Genomic DNA, 23,314 nt, shown 5'->3' on the forward strand with positions numbered 1-23,314 from the left:
TATAATCTAAATGGGGGCTTGGATGATACTTAATAAACAGCTCAGAATTCACTGTTGTAGGCTAATGTATCATTTAAACCTCTCCATTAGGCAAATTCCTTCTAGCGTGCTGCGATATCCTTTATTCTATATTAATGACAAAAAATAAATGTTTTAAGAGATTAAAGATGGCATATTAGGATAAATTTTGAGAGATGAGTTTCCCAGTGCAGAGCCTTGCTCGACAGCCAGGAAATTCTTTGCAAGTGACTTGGACTTATGAATGGACTTTTAATGACCTTTATTTAATTATTAAATTATGAAATAATTTTTGTCTGTGGTCATTGTCATGGGTAATGAGCTACTATAGAATAACAATGACGTGTGTTGCAAGGATGTAACATCTCTGAAGTTTGAGGTGACATTGACAACTTTTCTCTTGGTATTGCCCTTAACATTTTATTGCCATAAATACACTCCACTCTCCATTTTATCTTATGTATTCCACAAAGAAAGGATATGTTGCATCATTACTGAGAAAAGGTTTATAGTGCATCAGTAAGTGAAGGTGAACATGCTAGAGACTTCCTTAGTCAGTTGTAATATTGTAGATCAGACATACTCATGGGGTATAGTTGAACTCTCAATAAAATTCACAGTTGAATATTTGAAGGCATAGTCATTAATATAGGGAGTTGCATAAATCTGTAAGTAGCTGTATTGCGACATATAAAGCTACATTGAAGTATTGCTTAGAAGTGAGTATACAGTGAGTATACAGTGAACATGGAGATTTACAATGAAGGCCTTCATTACATGCTCACCAACTAGCACATATTATCTGTTCTCCTTTCAGGTCTCCTTTCACTATCAACATTGCATTAACGGTCACTGCAACTCACCTTCCATCAACGAGCCATTATTTTTTATTACTTTCAATAACTGCGCTCCACCTCAGGCTATTCTATAAAATCACTGCACTGCACATCACATCACTGCACAGTTATCCTGCCTTTCAAAGGAACGGAAAAACCTGATCACAGCAGATCATCCTGATGTCCCAGCATTTTGACAGCATTTCCCACTTTTTAATATTTTTATTAAAGTTTTTATTTTTTTAATGAAACACTTTACTTACCTAATACTCTTCTGGCTGATTTCTTAATGTTTTTCAGAACTTATTTTCACTCATTCTGCCAACTAATTTATCATGTAAGACCAAAATTTATGATCTGTGGTAGGTACATCCTTATGTTTATATGTATGAAGGAAGCTCTGAATATTTTTCAATAAAATACAAGAGCATTCTTGGTCAGTTTATGTTTGGCTTTGGGCTTTGAGTGCTCATTGAATGTATAAATATAGAGTGTTCCCAGACATAGGTTACTGCACCATCCTCAGCTTTAAACCAAAAAGCTGTTCTAAAGCCTCTGATGTTACCTGGCTTGTCAACATCAATATTTAGTTCTGCTCTAAAACAAACTTAAAGTGCAGGTAACCCACTGCTCCCAGATTTAGTTACTGAATTAGACTAGTTCAAATCAACCAAGCACTCGAGCTAAACCCCAGGGTCTTTATTAGACCTTCGGATTCAGCAGTAGTCAAACAGTGAGTCAAAGAGCTTTAGATCTTCATCAGTTCACTACTTAGAAATACCACTTCTAAATGTTCTAAATTCTGAGAGTGTTTAAAACTGAGTTCCAATTTGGATCCTCAGCCTACATACAGCTTCTTAATGCAGTCTGTAAATTTAGTCCTTCCCAATCCTACAGCCTTCATGTCTTTATTCACAATCGCAGTAATAAGCCCAATAAATTTATGATCGTTCAGGTGGATCAGTTAGGCCAGTTATATCACTTTCATGTGGATGCAAAGCAGTTTCAGTTGTGCATCAACTCAAATGCAGCAATTTACTTGGCAGCCTGACTGGCAGAAACTTTGCACATATTTTTGAGTTAGAAGAGGTCATAGGTAATTAATAAAAACTCATCCACAGCCTTATTTTCTACAGATAGAATTGAAATTATACAAGTTTAGAATGGCTACATTAGGGAAGAGGTATTTCATGTTTGGTACTTGCTTCAGGTGCAGCACTCCTTACAATGGAAAGGTGACTTCCTGTGTGATTATGCATGTTATTGGAAAATGGAGGGCTGAAGAGAGGAAAGAGAATATAATCTGTAGAAAGGCCCATTGGGGAGAAGAGACAGAAACTGAGATGTTACTTTTTAACAGTCAGAAAGTGTGAGATAACATGGAGGACAGCTTCCAAGGAGAGACATTCATAACCAGAATTTGATGAAACACTGAAAAATAGAGAAGTGAACACAGAACATAGAAGTAACTGAAATGTAATATCTTAAGTTTATGATTCTTACAGTACTGCAATGAATATCATAACTATTTATTGTATATATTAATCGGAAAAAGTTCAAATTAAATTTTATAGCTTCAATTTTAACTCGGGGCGAGAGTCGGGGAAGCAGAGGCCGAAGAGGACGGCAGTCTATCTGACCCCCCGGAGCGTGAGGCCTGGGAGGTTTTAATGCCCTTACACTGACCCCCGCCCGAACACAACAGGGATGACATCAACGCCGGTGGGCGGGAGTGGAAATTCGTGGAAGGTCCGTCCCCTCCCAGGGACCCACAGAAACAGTCCCCAGTGAGATTGGGAGGGAGGGGGAGGGGGAGGGGGCGATTGGCAAAGTTTGCGATAGGCGAAGGAAGGACGCTTGTGGCAGGGGAGGCCCAAGGTATCTTTGTGGGGCCAGGAGGAACACTCCTGCTCCTCCAGGCCCACAAGGATTCTTTAAAAAGTTTTTTTAAAAACCACTGACCTGTGCCTCATTTGGTCAGGATGCTGCATTTGCTGACAATTCTGAGACTTAGTCGGCCAGCATTTAAATGGCCTGTGTGTCCTGATGACATAATTGGGGCGCGATTGCACTATTTAAATTAGGCTCCTGTTCCTATGAAGCAGACAGCCTTCCCATACCTGGGGCTCGATTTTAGGAGCGTGTTTCCGGCGGGTTACCAGCGGGGTGGCCCCGAAAATCCCGATCTCCGGTCACGTGACCGGATCGCGACGAAATCCCGGCCACTTCCGGGTACCGCGCTGACGTGCGGGGCTGCGCGCGCAAGCCCCGCTGGTGGGAATCCCGCAGGCAATTAAAGCCAGCGGGGTTCCACTTGAGAGTACTTACCTTGCTCGTTGTGGTCAGTTAATGAGCTGAAGCAGCTGTCAAAAGAGGAAGTGTGGGATTTTAGGTTCAAGGCAGTGAGTTTCCCACACTGGGGGAAACAGTCTCCCTCCAACCAGGCGTGTTGCAGCCAGCAGCCTGTGGCAGGTGCTAAGGTGCGCTCCACGGGGGAGAGCCCTCACCCACGCAGGAGGCCACCGCGTCACATAGGGCAACCCCTGCCCTCCACCACCCCCCGCCAAGCCAGAGGACAGACCGACACGAAACCGCAGCCCCAGTCCGAGGAACCATACACCTACCCTGCACAACCCCTCAGACCAACACCTGCCAGATGGGTGGTGTGTGGAGACCCTCGGAGGACGAAGAACATGACCAGCACCAGCAGCCTCGCAGTCCACGCCGTCCGCCGCAGGGACGTGGATCCCCCCAACACGGTGTTGTTGCACGCCCACCTGCACAGCAGGAGGGAGGGCTACCGCAGAGAGAGACGCATCGCAGAGGGCACTACCCTCGCCACAGGGTCCACAGACCGAGGCGCAGCTCCCCGGACCTCTCCGAGCAGCAGTGCACAGGGAGGCGCAGATTCGCTCGACATGTAGTCGTGGAGATCTGCAGCCTCTTTCATGCCGAGCTGCTCCTGGCTGGCCCCAGCACCAACTGCTTACCTGTCGCTGGCAAAGTCACCACTGCCCTCCACAACTTCTCCTCCGCATCCTTCCAGGGTGCAGCCGGCTACACCGCCGATGTCTCTCAGTCGTCTGCGCGGACGAGCCCTGCAAATACACCTGCACCTACTCTGCAGTAACACGATGGGTGGCATCAGTGGTGGGTCCTCATAGTGATACCCAGGAGCGGGCATTATTGGACACAACGGACAGGATTCGCGGAGACATGGCAGTGGTGGTGTCAATGTAATGTGTGCTGTTTGTTGCTCTGAAATTCAATATGGGTAACACCCATGACAAACCCTCAGACACCCTTGTGCACCCCCTTCATGCTGACGAGACGTTTGCCTTACGCTGCCTACTGCACATATGTGATGCATGCCCTGTGGCTGCAGCACAGGTGGTGGCAGGTTGAGTGAGGCTGGCCGTGAGGGCGATGCACGAGATGGTGAGTATGGGATGGAGCCATGAGATTGCATGAGGATTGGGTTGCGTGTTAGTGGCAGGATGAGTACTGGCGAGGTGAGTAGGTGGAGGTAAGATGAGGATGGGATGTGAGTGGGTATGAAGGGTGATGTGACAGAATAGTGTTGGCGGTGCCGAAGGAGATTTGGGGTGGGGGCAGTGTTGTGGCAGACGGAGTGTAGGGGAAAGACTTCGTGTTCTCACTGCGGTTGACCTACTGCGGTCATTGCAGCGCCTCCTGCACTGTATGCAGGTGGGCCATATGTTGGTGGCGCAGGTGACCCCCTCTGCCACCTCGAGCCAGGCCTTCTTGGTGGCAGAGGCAGGCCGCTTCCTCCCGCACGCCGGGGGGAAGATCTGTGTCCTCCCCCTCCTCCTCACCCCATCTGATGATACCTGGGGTGAGGCATCATTAAACTGGGAGCAGCCTTCCCCCTGGGCTGCTCCATGCTGCAATTTGTTCCATTGGTTGCAGCATCTGTCAGTGGAGGACTGCCCCTTTAACTAGAGAGCCTCCAGCTGACAGATCGTACTGCGCATGCGCAGCCCGACCGACGCGTAGGCCAGCGCCGTGGACCCCGGAGGAGCAGGTAATTGATTCCTATTAGTGGGTTGCCTGCTACGATCGCGTGGGCAACCCACTAATTTCGCCGTCCGCGTTTTCGACGCTCCCGGAGGACCACCCGCTGGGAACCCGCAGGCCTGCTAAATTCGAGCCCAAGGTATCAGCTCCTTACTGAATCCCAATTATAACCTTTTCCTTCGAAAATCACGGGGACTCCAAATCTTATCCAAGATAATGGAATGAATTGTTCGAACATCAAAGCAAGCAGAAAGAGAAATAATTCTAAATATCAATGAAGCAGAGTTTAATAAACCAAATCTTTAACCTCAGAACTTCCGCTGCCTTTCCCCGTGTAGAGAAACAGTCTCAAAAATGATGAATGTCATCGGCAAGATTGTGGCAACACGTTCCCCATCCCCCACTGAACCAAAGTCCCCCGAAGATCGCCGGTCATCAGCTATTCCCTCTGATGCTTCACCCCCTACTGAACCAAGCAAGCTTCGGGCGCTTTCTCCTGGATTTGAACAGCAAATCCCTTTGGCCACAGTGCACAGATGGGGCACTATTCTTGCAATACAACTGATCAGACATCGTTTAGAACCTCTTCCCCGAAATCTAACAACCAAAGACGTAGGCCAGAAACCGCCCCTCAACTGACCAGAAATAGGTGCTATTCAATGCCCCACTGAGATGAGAAAGTGCCTCCAAAGTGCCAGTGCCTTGACCCCAATGTTCAGTTATCACTCCCCCGTCTACTCCCCGAGCAGAAATGGATGCCAAAAACTCACACCCTTCGGAGCAAAGATAACGAATGAGCAGTGACCAACCTCAACCTACTGATTATTAATAACAGACAACCAAATCCCCTGTCCTTGCAGAGATATTGAGCACGCCTTGCCCACGCTGTACAAAGCTCGGGCCCCACTGATCATAACGTTGCAGCCAACAGCACCCCCCCTACCCACCCGACCCCACCCCACCAAGCAGAGATCATGCGCCCTTCTTCTGACCTCACTTATCAGACTTTGAGACCAACACCCATCCCCACACTGAGTGAAGAAAGTTCCCCACAACTAGGCAGTACCCTCCGCAACCCTATCAAGCACATATCGAACCCCCTCCCTCCCTCCCTCCCCCCTCAATGGAGCAAAGATCATGGCTACCACAGGTCATACTTCACGCTCCTCTGCCAGAGTAAAGATTTTGGGATCCATTGTCCCCCAACAGCCCAAGCTGAAAACCGCGATGCCCAAACACTCACTAAAGGAGTGGAAGCATGCTAAGAGACCTTGGGCAGGGAAAGTGCATTTCAATCGAACCATTCCCCACCCCCCCCACCCGAATCCTCCCCCCAACAACTGAGCAGAGATTGAGGACCACTTGAACTCTACTGAGCAAAAGAGCATGACCCAACACCCTGCCTCCACTGAGCTGAAGTCTTATTACCCACCCTCACAACCCCCATGTACCAGAAATCAGGGAATCTCCCGTCGCTGATATGAAGTCAGGGCATCCACACACCACCGCTCACGCACGAGCAGTAAACACCCTTCGACTCCCGACCACGCAGAAATCCCTTTGTCAACTGAGCAGACATACAGCCATTGAGCTCATCCGCTGAGCAGAAAATAAACACGCCAACTACCCCTCCCCCACTCACCGGCAATTAGGCCTCAGTCACCTACCGCACTGAGCTGAAATCAGGCCCCCTCGCACCACCGAGCAGAAATCAGAACACAAACCACCCTCCCGTGAAGAGGCCTGACAACCTCCCCCAGCTGAACAGAAGCCCCACCTCTCCCACTGAACTGAAATCCAACTACTATTCTCACAGAAATTTGCCCAACCCTCCACACTCCCCACAGGATAAAAAAAAGAGAAAGACATGTATTTTATTTGGCGCCTTTCACAACTTCAGGACCTCCCAAAGCGCTTTACCGACGCTGATATACTTCTGAAGTGTAGTCACTGGCCACATTTCCTACGCTACAACAATCAGTGCACAGCAAGGTACCACAAATAGCAACGTGATATAGACCAGATAATCTGTTTTTAGTGATGTTGGTTGAAGGATAAATATTGGCCAGGACACTGGGGAGAACTCCCCTACCCTTCTTCAAAATTGTGCCATGGGATCTTTTACGTTCACCTGAGAGAGCAGATGGGGCCTCGGTTTAATGTCTCATCTGAAAGACGGCACCTCCTGCAGTGCAGCATTCCCACAGTACTGCGCTGGAGTGTCAGCCTAGATTTTGTGCTCAAGTCTGTGGAGTGGGACTTGAATCCACAACCTTCTGACTCCTACTGAAGACAAAGAGGTCTTGCCAAGCATCCATCACCACTGAGAACAATCTCGGCCTTTCCGTCTCCCCTACTGAGAACAGGTCCGCACCTCCTGTTACACTGAAACTTGCCCCTCACCCTCGCTTAGAACAAATTCAGGCTTAATCTCACCTCCAGTGAGCAGTAAGTCACCTCCCCCCGTTAAGAAACAAATTTTCCCCAACCCATTGACACTGATACTTTTTCCATCCCCTTTTCCAGAAGCAACTCTGGACCACCCCACACTCGGCGCTGAGAACCTAATGAAATTCTAATGTCTGCCCTCCCTACAGAAGAAGAAAAATGCTCTTCCTCCCATCCCCACAGAGATGGAATTCAGTCCTGACCCAGTGCAACTCCATCCCGCCCTCCCAAGAGGAAACTTTCCCTTGCCCAGTGCCATCCAACTCTTTCCCATCCACCTTTGGCCCCTCTCATCCATCCCCTGATCTCCTCTTCTTTCCTCTCCCCTCCCCTTTTTCCCTCATACCATCCACCTTTTCATTCTCTTCCCTTTCCCCCAATGTAAAGTAATGGATTCTGGCATACAGCTACACAGCCCTTCACTGCCTTCTGTTACTCCCCCTCTCCCTGCCCTGCCCACCTACTTTTCCCTTTTTAACTCTCCCCTCTTCCCATCTGTCTCACCTCGCCTCACCTCCCCCCCCCCATCATCTCCCTCTCCTCCTCTACCTCTCTTCTCCCTCCTCCTCTCTTCCTATCTCCATCCTCTCCCCCTACCATATCCCTCTTCCCTTCCTATCTCCATCTTCTTGCCCCCCCAACTCCCCTTCACCACCTAGATCCAGTTATCCCATTGCTTTCTAACCTGCTTGACTTGGTCAAAAATAAAATACTGCAGATGTTAGAAATCTGAAATAAAAACAGAAAATGCTGGAAAAGCTCAGCAAGTGAGGCAGCATCTGTGGAGAAAGAAAAAGAGTTAACGTTTCAGGTTGAAGACCTTTCGTCAGTTCTGATATGGTATCATTAATTAAATTAGTAATAAGGCTTAGGTATTTTTGAGACAGTTTGTGGATTTAAAGGTTCAATAAGCCTCTTCCACTATAACTCCCAATATTTTGATAAGATATAGCCTGCTTTAAAATAGCACCCCTTTCTAATGCAAACTTGCTGATACTTAATGTGCTATTTTTATGGATCCTGAATTCCCCTTTGATGTTTGGGAGCCATGGCAACAGTTAAACGAGCGAGAAAGCACACTAGCAGACTCCTAAAGCTAGTTCAGTGTCTCCACTCTGTAAGCTACTGCAAACGAAAATCAGTCAGATAATCATATGTCAGAGAGGTAAGGTAGATTTGCCGGTGGATGAAACTCTTGAATCCTGTGATGTATAGGCAAAATTGTCAAAATTATTCATGGTGTTTCCATTAAAGAAAATGAGAATGTGTCTAATCGATGTTGAAAGGTAGAAAGACTTGCCAAGGTCACCTTCACTGGTAATCTAGACATTCAACCACAGGATGTTTACAAAGTTTTCATTAACAACCCCTCTTATTCCCATGGATAAAGTTGACGAGCTCTTCAGGTTGAAGGGCACAAAGAGGAGGCAAGGGCTGCAGGAGAGATGGAAAGTCTCCAGTGATTCTGGAGAAGCTGCTTCGTATCGGATTACTGTTTACAGACTGGAAGAAAACTGAGTTTATGGGACACATGGGGCCATTTACAGAAAAGGTACTTCTTTACATTTTGGTTTTCTTCCCCAATTATCCCCCTAACAATATTCCCTGTCAATGTCAAGGCTCACATATGAATAGTAACTTAGGTGAGGTACTAGAAGGCACCTGAAGCCTGGGGCCCGATATTACCAGGGCGGCGGGGGGGGGGGCGATTGGGCGCGTGGGTAACGTGCCCGGTGAAATCAGTCTGCCCCGCACGCAATCGCAGGCTAATTGGATCCACTTACCTCTTGTTCCGGGTTCCCCACTGCTGAGCTGCACGTCGGGTGGACTGCGCATGCGCAGTAAGGTCTGTCAGCTGGAGGAGCTCTATTTAAAGGGGCAGTCCTCCACTGAATGATGCTGCAAGAAATAGGAAAAATTACAGCATGGAGCAGCCCAGGGGGAAGGCTGCTCCCAGGTTTAATGATGCCTCACTCCAGGTATCATTGGATGGGGTGAGGAGGAGGGGGAGGACAGAGATCTTCCCCCCGCCGGGCGGGAGGAAGCGGCCTGCCTCTGCCCACCAAGAAGGCCTGGCTCGAGGTGGCAAAGGAGGTCACCTGCACCACCAACATATCGCCCACCTGCATACAGTGCAGGAGGCGCTGCAATGACCTAAGTAGGTCAGCCAAAGTGAGTACACTTACTCATTCCCCTACACTCCATCTGCCACATCACCGCCCCCACCCCACATCTCCTTCTGCACTGCCAACACTACTCTGTCACATCACCCCTCACACCCACTCAAACCTCATCCTCATCTTACCTGCTCTTACTCACCTCGCCAGTACTCATCCCGCCACTACCACTGAACCCAGTCCTCATACAATCTCATGGCTCTATCTCATACTCACCCTCTGATGCATCTCTTTCACAGTCAGCCTCACTCAACCTGCCACTACCTGTGCTGCAGCCACAGGGCATGCATCACATACGTGTAGTAGGAAGCGTAAGGCAAACGTGCCTGACGAAGGAGGTAAGCTCCGAAAGCTTGTGATTTAAAACAAAACTGTTGGACTATAACCTGGTGTTGTGCAAGTCCTTACATTTGTCCACCCCAGTCCATCACCGGCATCTCCACATCATGACTGCTTTTAAGGGAGGAGAGAAGAAATCTCGTAAGAGAAAGAAAGTTCCAACTTCAACAAAAAAAAAAGCCGTATCGAGAGTGAGGGTCAGAATTATGCTTGAGATACTTGGGCCCAAATTGAAAATCTCCCTCATAATGTTTAAAAAAAAATGTATCATTTTTCTGAGCCATTTTTCAAATGCTATTTGTTGCCTTTAAACTAAACCAAAAACGCTCTAACATTTCTCCTGATGAAATGTGACTTTTCCACTAGAACTTCCTTTCTGCTCATTAAAGTGCAATGTCCCATTAAGTTGTTGCTGTCGAGAACTGAATCTTATTGAAATTTTAACTTGTGCCTGGAGCTATTCAGCAACTTTCCATTTGTATCAATGCAAGACACAGTAATGTTTTAGTTTTGAATTTCAAAGCGATGCATTCTGGAATATCTACTGAATTTTTGTATTATATTTGCTAAATCTCGTCTTTTATGCTATGGACATAATTAGGTAGAGTTAGGGAGTAACTCAGAAATAAATATATTGCTTATTTATTATTCTCTTTTGAATGTGAAACAGCATCATCATTGATCCTTATTTACATGCTGATTTTTTTTATATATATAATTGATAAATCTCCTTTGTTACAATCCCCATTCCTGGCACTATTTTCTTGTCCTATAATTATTGTTGGAGAGAATTTCTCTCAAAACATAATTTAAACTAATGCCATGTTAAACTATTTTTCTAATTCAGAACACGAACGGTGCATTTTCTAAGTAAACAGTACAGTGTAATATGGAAAAAGTTACTGATATAATGCAATGTAGTTTTACTTAGGTATCAGTCTTGGCTCAGTGATGGCACTTTCGCCTCTGAGTCAGAAAGTCATGAGTTCAAGCCCCATTCCAGAGACTTGAGCACATAATCTGGGGTGGTACTTCAGTGCAGTGCTCAGGGAGTGCTGCACTGTCAGATGTTCTGTCTTTCAGGAGAGACATTAAACTGAGCCCAATTTGTCCCTCTCAGATGGACATTAAAGATCCCATGCCATTATTCAAACAAGAGCAGGGGAGTTGCTCCAGTGTCCTGGCCAAGATTTATCCCGTAGCTGCAGCATCTGCCTCCCTTACAAAAATGACTACACTTCAAAAGTATTTAATTGGCTGTGAAGTGCCTAGGGGCCATTATAACTTCACCTTTTTTCATTGAACATTTATTTGAAAATAAGGACTGATATGCAAGACGCTCAGTGTAGTTCAGCTAGATGAAAACATGAAAAGTTGCCAAGTAGTTTGCATTGTTTGTGAAAGATGTGCCACATTACTCTAAACTGATCAAGCTTCAGTTGTAAGTTTAATCATTACTTGTGCTGTTCATCAGAATCTGCCTGCAACAAATGTTGAATTGCGAACTTTACAAGATGCTTCCCCTCTGAAAGGATCAGACAGCTGATATAGTACTAAATAGTTCTTTGAAGAATAATGTGGCAATAAAAACCTCAAACTAATTTATTTATATATTTATTATGGTTTTAATGAGGGAATTATAGACCAGTTAGCCTAACATCTGTTGTTGGGAAATTACTACAGTCTATAATTAAGGATAGAGTGACTGAACACCTTGAAAATTTTCAGCTGATCAGAGAGAGCCAGCGTGGATTTGTAAATGATAGATCATGCCTGACAAACCTGATAGAATTTTTTGAAGAGGTGACTAAAGTAATGAACAAAGGAATGTCTATGGATGTTGTTTATATGGACTCCCAGAAGGCATTCGATAAAGTCCCTCATAAGCGACAATTACCTAGAGTCAAAACTTATGGAATTAAGGGCAAATTATTAACCTAGAATCATAGAACCACAGAAAGGTTACAACACGGAAGGCGGCCCATCGAGTCTGTGCCAGCTCTATTGAATAGCAATCTAGCTAGTCCCGCTCCCCTGCCCTATCCCCGTAGTCCTGCAAATTTTTTCCTTTCAAGTACTTATCCAATTCCCTTTTGAAAGCCACGATTGAATCTGCCTCCACCACCCTCTCGGGCAGTGCATTCCAGATCCTAACCACTCGCTGCGTAAAAAAATTTTTCCTCATCTCACCTTTGGTTCTTTTGCCAATCAGCTTAAATCTATGTCTTCTGGTTTTTGACCCTTCTGCCAATGGGAACAGTTTCTCTCTATCTATTCTGTCTCGACCCTTCATGATTTTAAATATCTCTATCAAATCTCCTCTCAACCTTTTCGGTTCCAAGGAGAACAATCCCAGCTTCTCCAGTCTATCCACGTAACTGAAGTCCCTTATCCGTGTAATCATTCTAGTAAATCTTTTCTGCACCTCTCTAAGGCCTTCACATCTTTCCTACAGTGCAGTGCCCAGAATTGGACACAATACTCCAGTTGTGGTCGAACCAGTGTTTTAAAAAGGCTCATCATGACTTCCTTGCTTTTGTACTCTATGCCTCTATTTATAAAGCCCAGGATCCCGTATGCGTTAACTGCTTTCTCAACCTGCCCTGCCACTTTCAACGATTTAAGCACATATATCCCCAGATCTCTCTGTTCCTGTACCCCTTTTAGAGTTGTGCCCTCTAGTTTATATTGCTTCTCCTCATTCTTCCTACTGAAATGTATCACTTTGCATTTTTCTGTGTTATATTTCACCTGCCACATGTCCGACCTGGTTAGGAAGTTGGCTGAGCGGCAGGAGACAGAGAGTAGGGATAATGGGCAGGTACTCAAATTGGCAGGATGTGACTAGTGGTGTCCCACAGGGATCTGTGTTGGGGCCTCAACTCTTCATTATATTTATTAACGACTTAGATGACGGGATAGAGAGACACATAGCCAAGTTTGCCGACACAAAGATAGGTATCATTGTAAGCAGTGTAGACGGAAGCATGAAATTACAGAGAGATATTAATAGATTAAGTGAATGCGCAAAACTGTGGCAAAAATGGATTTTAATGTAGGCATGTATGAGGCCATCCACTTTGGATCTAAAAAGGATAGATCAGAGTACTTGCCAAATGATGAAAAGCTCGAAACAGTGGAGGTCCAATGAGACATAGGGGTCCCTGTACATAGATCATTAAAATGTCATGGACAGGTGCAGAACATAATCAATAAAGGCTAATGGAATGCTGGCCTTTATATCTATAGGACTAGAAGACAAGGGGGTAGAAGTTATGCTACAGCTATACAAAGCCCTGGTTAGACTACACCTGGAGTACTGTGTTCAGTTCTGGGCACTGCACATTAGGAAGGATATATTGGCCTTGGAGGGAGTGCAGCGTAGATTTAGTAGAATGATACCTGGACTCCAAGGGTTAAATTAGGAGGCAAGATTACACAAACTAGGGTTGCAGTCCCTGGAATTTAGAAGATTAAGGGGTCATTTAATCGAAGTTTTCAAGAAATTAAGGTGAACTGATAGGGTAGGTAGAGAGAAACTATTTCCACTGATTAGGGGACAGAGCCTAAAAATTAGAGCCAGGACTTTCAGGAATGAAGTTAGGAAACATTACTACATGCAAAGGGTGGTAGAAGTTTGGAACTATCTTCTGCCAATGGCAATTGATGCTAGCTCAATTGTTAATTTTAAATCTGAGATTGATAGATTTTTGTTAACCAAAGGTATTAAGGGATATTGGTCTAAGGTGGGTAAAAGGAGTTAGGTCACAGAGCAACCATGGTCTCACTGAATGGCGGAACAGGCTCAAGGGGCTAAATTTCCTATTCCTGTTCCTATGTTCCTATGCAGAACACAATGCTAAGCAAGTATTTTTCCTCACAATATGGATGGCATTATTATTTACAGATAGCAGTGACAAAATCATGACTTATGTCTGCAAAATCAGCTAATACTATATCTATTAAAAAGAATAGTGATTAACTTGCATTTATATAGCACTTTTCCTGTCCTCAGGATGTACCAAAATGCTTTAAGCCAATTAATTACTTTTGAAGTACATTCACTGCTGTGTTGTATGCAAATGTGGGAAACAATTTACGCATGGCAAAGTCCCACAAACAGCAGATGTTAATCTGTTTTGGTGGTGGTAGTTGAGGGAGGAATGTTGGCCAGGACACCAGGAGAACTTCCTGCTCCTCCTTAAATAATGCCATGGGATCTTTTATGTCCACTTGAACAGGGAGATGGGGCATGTTTAACATCACATCTGGAGGACGGTACCTCCAACAATGCAACACTTCACTGAAATGATGGCTTAAATTACATATTGAGGTTCTGGAGTAGAGCTTGAACCTACAACCTTCTGATTCAGAAACAAGAGTGTTACCACTGAGCCAAGCTAACACTATTAGACCCAATTTCTTGGTGAGCATTTCTCAATTAACCTGCAGTAATGGGCATTATAATTACTAATGCTCTTGCTTAAACTTTACATGCATCTGGACATGGTGCACTCTGGAATTTGATAAGTTGATTGGTATCTGTCACTAACGCGGAAATAAACACAATAAAACCCAGATAAATTTAAATTGATTTTTTTTATGCTTATTTTTCTACCCATCAAGATCAAGGATGTTAATGCTGGCTAATGGAACACTTTTCCATTGCAGTCATCCAGTGCCAGCATTTTTGATCAAGCATATTTGATTTAAGTTCATGCTTGTTCATCAGAGCCTGCCATCAACAAATGTATTTGCCAATGTTTGTTGGAAGGGGAACAGAGGGAGAGACAGAAGCGAGCTGATTTTGCATGCAGTGTAATGATGTTTTCCGGTATAAATTGCATCACCAATTTAGTCACAAACAAAAAAAGTTGGTCAGACATTTTTTCATGAGCATTGTGCTTTTTTAATGTTAACAGTGATTTGAATGAGTTTACAGGGTAGATTTTCCTCTATTGTACTTGGGGATTAAGGGAGATTGTGATAGATTTAACTTTGTGCGATAGTATAAAATAGGTGATAGCGAGTCGGCAGCTTGTTTTATATTTCTCTCGATTTTTATTTCCATAGACTATGCACAAAGTCAAGATCTACCCCAATGAACTTGTATTTATATAGTGCCTTTCACAACCTTAGGGTTTTCCAAAGTGCTTCACAGCCAAGTAAGTATTTTTTGAAGTGTATTCACTGTAGTAATGTGGGGAAATATAGCAGCCAATTTGCGCACAGCAAGGCCCCACAAACAGCAATGAAATAAATGACCAATTATTGTGTTTGAGGGATAAATGTTGACCAAGACATTAGGTTAACTCCTGGGCTGAGAGGGTTATCCTATGAAGAGAGGTTGTGTAGAATGGGCCTATACCCTCTGGAGTTTAGAAGAATGAGAGGTGATCTCATTGAAACATATAAGATTACAAGGGGGCTTGACAGGGTAGATGCTGAGAGATTGTTTCCCCTGGCTAGAGAGTCTAGAACTAGGGGGCATAGTTGCAGGATAAGGGGTCGGCCATTCAAGACTGAGATGAGGAGGAATTTTTTCATGCAGACAGTTGTGAATCTTTGGAATTCTCTACCCCAGAGGGCTGTGAACGCTGAGTCATTGAATATACTCAAGGCTGAGCTAGATAGATTTTTGGACTCTAGGGGAATCAAGGGATATGGGGATCGGGCGGGTAAGTGGAGTTGAGGTCAAAGATCAGCCATGATCCGATTAAATGGCAGAGCAGGCTCATATGGCCTACTCCTGCTCCTATTTCTTATGTTCTTATGTTCTTATGAGAAGGGAAGAACTCCCTTGCTTTTTTTTGAGGAGTGCCATTGGGTCTTTTATATCCACCTAACAGGGTGGACAGGACCTCGGTTTAATGTCTCATCTGAAAGACAGCACCTTCAATAATACAGAACTCCCTCAGTGTCAGCCAAGCTTATGTGCTCAAGTCCTGGGACTGGGCTTGAATGCACAACCCTCAGACTGAGCTAGAATACTACCACTGAGCCAAGGCTGGCACCTTAAATAATCACCTGGGTGGAATGCAGAGAGGAAAATCGAACTGGGCAGATTGTATGCCTGTAAATTGATGAGTGGAACATCAGACGGGCTCCATTGCAGAGGTAGTGGTGCAGGAGCAAGAAGTGAAGCCATTGCTGGAAATGCTCTGGTCATGATTTCATAGGTAAGAGTGGACCCAAGTGGGGACAGTCTTACTGAGCTGAATAACAGAGGAAAGGCATTGAAGGAGGATGGTGTGGTCGACCATGTCAAAGGCTGTAGAGAGCTCGAGGTGGGAAAATACACCAAGGTCATGGACAGAAGGGATGTAATTTGTGACTTTGATTAGGGCCATTTCAGTGCTGTGGCAAGAAAGGAAAATTCAGTATTTCAAAGTGTTGCTGGTGATTGATAGCCATCAGGCAGTGGGGAATGAGCTAGACCAGTGGTAGTGCTGGATTTTTTTTAATCAGCTTATAATCTTGCAAGGCAATGTTCTAACAGGAATAGTGGTCCTAGCTAGACTAGAATTAATAAACTTATCAGTGTTCTGTGTTGGTAAACTGCATGGTTTTATACAGCTGAACTCCAGCAGTACACCTTTCTACCATGGGGGTTCTTAAGCCTAGATTTCTGCCAAATTGTGCCTAATTCTGCAGTAAGTGGGGTATGTCCCTTTAGGAAGAGAATGTGCAAACAGAAACTATAATTATGTGAATTGGTTTGAAGATTTCTTAAACAAGATAATGGGGTTGTACACATGACGAACTCCTAAATAATAATTGAGAACTGGAGTGCAATTCCCTAGCTGGCAAATGGCCTTGATAGTGGTAACCGCAGCTGCAGCCAGATTTCTGTATGTATAGTGACAGCTGACCAGTTAAGCTCCAGTTAAACTGTGCTGGAATGTGCAATGTGATCGTATTTAAGTAGTTGGAAGAAGTATTGGTATTTTGCATTTGTCATTATTACATTTGATCCGCCGTCTGCTTGCTGATTTGTATAAAATATGCAAACCATTCTCCAAATCTTTAGCCGCATTTACATAAAATGATTGCAAAATGCAATATGATCCTACTGGACAAAAGAAATGCCAATAGCAGATGAAGATCTTCATGTTTTTACAAGTATTAACTTTTGTAAAATTGTAATGTAACAGAAATTAGTTGATTTAACTTTTTATGAAGGCTGTGGTACTACTTAACATTCTTCCTGTTCGTTAAGCTTTAAGCAGTTTTAAGCTGGAGGTCAGCACTCACTTTTGATTTATTATTTCCCCATCCACATAATTCTGTATGAGTTTGCTCTTGGCCTTTAAGAAGGCCTTAACAAGCAAACAAGTATTTTTCTCACTACAAATTCCGTGAAAACATTTTACAATGGGAGCAAGACTCTAGAGCTGCAGTATAAATGGAGAAATTAGCTCATTTTAGCTCCCCTGTTTATATATCTACTTTAAATCAATATTGATACACAAAAGAAAGTATTTCCTACAGTATGATATAGGTATTGAGGGAAAGATTGCAGCATTAAAATCCCTTTTTTGGGTAGCATAGTTAAGGAGGAGATGTTTTTGAATGGTCATGTTGAATATACTTATTAGTTATTTCTGACTGCATCTCTACTTAATTTAGGATCTAATAACATAACACTTCAGAATTTACACTGGCTTTATTGCCACTTTGCATATAGTCTTTCATTATCTGTTCTATAAGGGTTTTCAAAGTTAACATGGGGAGACAGAAACAAATTGAAACAGATATTAAAAGATCCTCTATTCCACTTGTTCAGTAAGTTTAACTGTTCAATATTTAATACATGCTGTTCCAGATAAAAAGACAACTAGAATAAAAGACAAAAAATCAAATGATATGGTTTCTTGTTATTCAGCTTAGTTACTGACAAATCTAATTTAGAAGTGACTCACTGATCATAGATGTAGCTGCTGTTGATTTTGCACTGTTCTGCTGTTTGAAATTTGACAGAAGCATTAATTATTGGTTCTGCTTAAAGTGCAGAGCTAAATAACAGTTTTAATGGAAGCAGTTAATCAGAAAAGTATGTGCTTTGGTAATATTGTATTAGAGACATTAAAGTTTTAATATTTGAACTTTAGGCCACAAAAAGTAGATGGTCTTAGTTTCTTCATATGAATACACACTGTTCATGGTGCATCATAGGCATTTCTCACCATAGCTGCTATTTATTGATTCTAAATAATCCTAAAGTCCATGCATTTGATAGACTGTTTTCATTTTGACAAATCATTGCCTTAAGGAAGCATTAAACTAGAATTGGTTTCTGGCAGTATGTTTAGCTGTCTCATACTAAAGGTATAAGCATTAGGGACCTAAAGGCTTAGCAGAATATCTTGAAGACAATATATAATAAACACTGGTCTCTCAGTTATGTGGATTAACGGATAAGGTTGTTGTCCCTAACTCTATGCTAGAGCACTGTTTTATTCCATTCATTATCTGTAACTTTTGTAAGAAACCTTGTTTCCAAGAATCCCAAATCAGCTTGATTTTACTGTCACTGTTCTGAGTTTTCTGGCTGGGGAATCCGAATAAGGGAGCACAATCTTAAAATTAGAGCTAGGCTATTCGTAGATGAAATCAGGAAGCACTTTTTCATGCAAAGGGTAGAGGAAATCTGGAATTCTCTCCCCCAAAAGGTTGTGGATGCTGGGTCAATTGAAATTTTCAAGACTGAGATCAACATATTTTTATCAGGTAAGGGTATCAAAAGAAATGGATCAAAGGAGGGTAAATGAGTTCATTTATCATCCATATTCTAATTGAATGATGGAACAGGCTCAATGGGCTGATTGGCCTACTCCTGTTCCTATGTTCCTTTGTTCCTATATTCCATTAGCTCCTCTCAGCTCTTTTGTTGCAGTGCTTGTAACATAGCAGCTTTATGGAATGGTACAGATTTCTTGTCATTGATTTGTGTATTTAATTTTTTTTACACACTGTCCACAACCATTTTAGCTCATTGCTAGCTCAGTGGGCAGCTTTAAAATGTCCCAGAGTTCTCACTTTCTAGTTTCATTGCTTACAGTCCTACTGCTGTACTCAGAATCTGGGAGGCTCTCTCAAGTTCCAGATATCTGTAGCTGACAGTATTGCTGCATTTATCAGAGCCTTAGGTTTGGCCACCATCTTGGGACTTCAGTGGACAGCTTGATGATGACAGCTGCCATCTCGTCCTTGTATGAGCTTGCTGCCTCTCGCTGTATTCTTGAGTTCTCCATGCTGCTGGCTTGGTTCTGTTAAAAGTTGCTTCATAAGTGAAACAATTGGATTTGTTAACACTGTAGCAGTGGACCCAGACTAAGTTTCTGACATTTATATTTTTTTCTTCACGCTTGGAAGAAATGCAGTCTTTGGCTATTCTCAAGTCTGAAGAGGATATTGATTTATTTCCACAATAACTCCTAGAGTTTACAACTTATGAGTCAACAAGCAAACATGTGTCACCAGATCCTCAGTTTATCCTTGGTAGAGTTACTGTCTGAGATGATCCTACTCCAGGGGGGGACTTTCAACCCCCAAGAACAGGTCGGTGGCAGTTGAAAATAGTTGTTTTTTGGATCACTACTGCAACCTGGCTGCACTTCCAGGTTTGAAGTGGGCGCGTATAACTACTGGGAATGCAAAGTCCGAAAATGTTGCGGTCATAACCCAAAAAGCAGCTATTTCTACCTTCCCACCTGCCCCCAACCCACCCATTCTTGGGGGTTAAATTTTGGATAGTACTTCTGATTCTGTGATTGGCCTTTCACAGTACTCTTCACCTCACTGTTTTGCTCATCTATGGTAACACCCTGCATCTTACATCATTCCATCTAAACTTTCAGTTGAAGAATAGCCTTCTTAAGGTGCCTCCTGCTGTTTACACTTTGTTTCTCTCAGAGGAATCTGCAGTGATTCACCTCAGGAAAGTTGAGATTAGCTAACTTGGACCGAGGGTCGAACCTGGATCTTTTTCTGTTCTATGTGGCTCATCTACACAATGGATAATCCCACTGAGTAATTGGGGAAACCCAGACATTCTTCTTTAGGCTTTCTGAAGGCTCATTTTTTACAATTTACTTTGTCATTATTGGAGTAGGTTCTCCACTCAAAGCTGTAACTAAAGGCTGTTATAGTACTACAAGATCTACTGTAGGTCAAACATGTGCTTAGCTCAACTTATCAAATAAAGACTAATTATTAAAGTTGTGTCTACTGAAAAACTTGTGTCATCGCTGCATAGCCAAGAAAATGTGTCAAACTTAAACACCACCGGTCAGATGAGTTCCAAATGTATGATGGCTCAATGCTCATCCAGATCTTCGGGATAAATTTACTTTTAAAAGTGTGTTACATTTTTGCTGCAAGTTCTCCTTCTTTTATTGTTTCAGGCCTTCCTCCCAACCTCCAAGATCTATGGAATATTTTACGTTCTTACCTTCCTATATGTGATTACCTCTATAATGGGGAGAGCAAAATGTCTTCAACTTGTGTCTCAGTATGGTTAGACAGAGGTCTGATCATTTCCTATGTTACAAGACCTCCGTAGTTTCGTGCATCCTGGAAGTTCACTTTGCAGTAAGACTTTGTATGTCCCTGAAAAGGTCCATGTCCAACAGACAATGTCTGTTTTCTAGAACCATTAGCTTGCAATTAGCTTTTTGGTACAAATGAAAGATACTTGAGTTGTTTCCTCATGTGAGCACTTTGCTGCATCCGCTCTTGGTGACATGTGTACTAGTGCATGAAATGGTGGTATCAGCCTGTGGGATGAAGCAACTTGGGGTTATGTAAGTGCAATTGTGATTTTATTTGAAGCTGGTTCATTCCAATTTTGTGAGGTAACAACGCTAAAAGCAATATGCAGATATGATTTTGCTAGTGGCCAGATGCAGAGCTCTAGGCAGCTCTATGGTTTGTGGAGACCTGAAATGAAGGAGAATCTAGGATAATTGTTTCAAAATCTATCAAGAAGTATATCATGCCCCATTTATTATGAAGGTTGAATTGTCCTTTAATGGCCCATTAACTGACTACAGTTATAAGTTAGAATCAAAATGCCAAACAACTTATTATAAACACTCCAAACTGTCGTTAATCAATAATGTAATTTTATTTCTGCATTTCTGTCGTGAGATGTGCAGCAAGCATTTCAAATGTTTGAATACATGTCATATATGTGATATAATTAATCTAGTTAGTATGTAAATGTATGGTAAAATAATGGAAATATTTTATTTTAACTTAAAACTAGGGATATTTTAATATCCTATTAAAATGTGTCGCACATAATGTGGATTAATTGGAAAATGTATCTAATTGCTGAAGTATAGCTTAAAGATTAATTGCTCTTGGTCACGGAGATACGTAGGTGATTGTCAGTTAGGTCTCTAGTTGACATGAAGCTACTCTATATATGCATGGAGAGTTTATTATTTTACCAAAAAAATGTTTTTATAACAGAAAATGTAATTTGTGTTTCACTTTAGATTAAATAGATTTTTTTTAATAATGTAAAATTCAAATTTAATTTTAGCATGAAACATTGCAGTAAAAATACTTCTTGTCTTTCAGATATGCCAGTTATGCCAAAAAGTGTTAGATTAATGACTCTGAGGATTGCAGGTTCAAATCTCAGCCTTGATGCACATTAAAATTCATTTTGCCTCATTGGGTTAACTAAATCAAGGGGAGGTAAGACACCTCCATTGAGTCTTAAGCTCCGAGTCACAACTGCAGTGAAATTAAATCATAGGTTCTGAGCTTGATGCAAAACTACAACTGTACAGTTCTACACTGGGAAAGAATAACTGTCAAGACCATCAAAGCAAAACTCCTGTTGGATGTTCCGCGTGGAAAAGTTCATGACTCAGAGCTTGGTTGAAGTTGAAAGCAGGGTGACAGGAAACATTAGAGAGGGATGAAAAAAGAGGTGGGGGGAGAAAGGGGAAAATTGACATAAATAAAAATCCAATTTTCTACGTCATCATCAGACAACTCTTCTTGATATTTCTCGGCATTCTCTAAGTATGAATAGTGACCATAGTGTTGACAGCATGGCCCATCCTGTGTTTCCCCACACACATCATTTCACTTTTGTTACCTGAGCAAGTAAACAATTGTTGTTGTTGTAGAATGAATCATTTCAAGGAGTAATCTATATACCAGATAAACTCTTGGTTGCGACCTCCTGATTGATAAAGTAAGTTAAATGGCAAAAGGTAACAGTGATGAGTTAAGAAAGAAAAAGCAAGGAGAGAAAATGCCTTTTCTATTTGTCAAAATGAAATGCCAGTTTTTTTCCTTGGAACAGCTTTGATAGCCTTAAGAGCTGTTTGTCACGTCAGAAGTTCCTAGATGCTCTATTAGCATGTCATGTGGTTCCTCAGGTGAGAAACAATTAAGCTGTTTACCCTTAATGGTGAACAGTATCAAATGTTTGAGCTCATTGATTCTTGAAATATTAAAAATAATCATTTACATCAATATCAATCTATAAATACTACACAACATAACAGCTTATTAATTGTGTATTCCAACTGTGACATAACTCTAGAAATTACTGTGTGTAATACTAGTGGGCACACACATTCCTCCTCCTGCTATTTTAGTGGAAGTGTTAGCCCAATTAAAATAGCCAGATTAATGTCTCTGTTAAATATCAGACAGAGGAATATCATATGAACCTGTTAAGCATTTGTATACTGATATGGCCCAAAGTAATTTCTAAGCTATAATGTTTTATTTTCAGAATCAGTTTTACAAAGCAAAAGTAAGTTATTTTGGTGAAATAGTATAGCTACAGGATACTTGCTTGACTGAAGAGAGATACATAAAATTGGTTGCTTGCAGATTCACATACTGCTAGTTTTTATTGTTGAAATCAATAGCTCTCATGAAAACAGAGAATTATTAAAAATATTGTTATTTAGGAGCATTCATTTGTCAGATGTCACAAGGCAAACAATCAGCAGCAGTGTGCTGTGGCATTGTTTAAAAGCACAACAGACATGACTAGATAATTTTGTGCATGATTGACTTTAATGGTGTTAACAAAAACAGAGATTTTTGATGAAAATTGCTGGTTACAATGTTCAAATCCCAGCCAAGGTAACATTTCTTGAGCTGCAAGCTCTCCTCAAGCAGCAACAATGATATATTAAAGCAGAACATGTTCCCGCTTGTTTTGCGAACTGAACCTGCTTACAAAACTCCAAGCCCAAACAACAGCAACCCTTTAGGAAGCAAAGGTAAAAGTGGCCCAGTATCATGATGAGTTATTTTACCAATGTATTGTGCTATGGAGTGATAGGATGTACCACAAATTCCACAAGCAGAAGGTCTGCAATCTCAGCCAAGCCACCAGGGTAATGTAGCAAATGGAGGCGAGATGGTTTCCCACATGAAGGCAGGAACTACCAGAATCAAGGCCACAATGATGTA

This window comes from Heptranchias perlo, chromosome 27 (assembly GCF_035084215.1).
Source record: "Heptranchias perlo isolate sHepPer1 chromosome 27, sHepPer1.hap1, whole genome shotgun sequence".
Classification (NCBI taxonomy): Eukaryota; Metazoa; Chordata; class Chondrichthyes; order Hexanchiformes; family Hexanchidae; genus Heptranchias; species Heptranchias perlo.